Here is a 1,299-nt window from a genome sequence, read left to right as displayed (position 1 = left end):
GAACCGGCTGGAACCGGAGGAGTCTTCGGACTGACGGATAGGACCGGATTTGATCCGAAGAGACTGGAATCGGCTGGAACCGAAGGAGGCTTACTGGAATCGGCTGGAACCGAAGGAGGTAGCCCATCATTGAAGCCACTCAGGCTGGCTGGAACCAGTGGAGACTTTGGACCGACGGCTGGAACCGGGCTAGGTCCATTGACACTTGACTCTGTATAGACAGAATTCGGATGTTCTGATGATCCCTCTTGGAGTGGTACTGAGCTGGTAGCACTCTCTGAAGTTGGCAAACAAAAGTTTATGTCTGTATCTGTGGCTTTAAGAATTCCTCCTGGGATCTTGGCCCTGGATTCCTCACTTGAGGCTGAAACTCCAAAGACCCCTCCTGGGGTTAATAGATCAGACACACTTCTTTGAGTTGCATGCCCGGATGCCACTTCTAGAACCTGAACATCAGATACCCCTTCTGGGGTCACAACATCAGATGCCCCACCTGGGGCTGTAGACACAGACGCCCCTTCTCGGGCTGTAGGAGCAGATGACCCCTCTCGGGCTGTAGGCACAGATGCCCCTTCTCGGGCTGTAGGCACAGATGCCCCTTCTCGGGCTGTAGGCACAGATGCCCCTTCTCGGGCTGTAGACACAGATACTACTTTAGTTATGGGTAACATAGATAGTCTCTGTTGATTACGGAACTTGGGCTTGGGTTTATTTGTCACAGGACCCCAATCGTAGACTTTTTGGACACTCCTGTCCGGGGTAAAGGAACTTGAAACTGTAGAGGATACGTTGGAAGGTTTGCAGGTGAAAACACTGTAATGTTGGGACCTGTCACCAACTTTTGAGTTGTGGAAGGAACAGTCCTTAATAAGATGACTAGAACTCCCACAGTAAAAGCAGAGGTGAAGCTGCTTGCGATGCCGGCGTTCAGCTTCCGTGAGTATGGAGCGCGGGTAGCTCTGGAATCTGCCCTCTCTCTGCATAGAAGAGACTTTAGTTTGAAAAAAAGTTGACACGGAGGTCGCACTAGTCTCAATACTTTGAGCAGTACTCTTCACTGCGTTTAAAGCACCACCCAGGATTTCTGGCATTATTGGAATGATTTTTGTTAGGAGACTTTGAAGTTGTTCCAATAGATGATAAAGAGTGCTTATTGGTTCAGAGTTTACAGCAGACAACAAGGGAGTCTTGAAGCTTTCAAAGGAGGAAGTCGCTCTCTTAGGAGAGTTAGCTGTGAAGGGACTGCCATAGGACTGACTTGAGCAACATCCATCCACAGGAACGGATTGTGCAGGGAAA

The sequence above is a fragment of the Pseudophryne corroboree genome (assembly GCF_028390025.1).
Source record: "Pseudophryne corroboree isolate aPseCor3 chromosome 1 unlocalized genomic scaffold, aPseCor3.hap2 SUPER_1_unloc_3, whole genome shotgun sequence".
Taxonomy (NCBI): Eukaryota; Metazoa; Chordata; class Amphibia; order Anura; family Myobatrachidae; genus Pseudophryne; species Pseudophryne corroboree.
Note: the sequence above shows the minus strand (reverse complement) of the source record.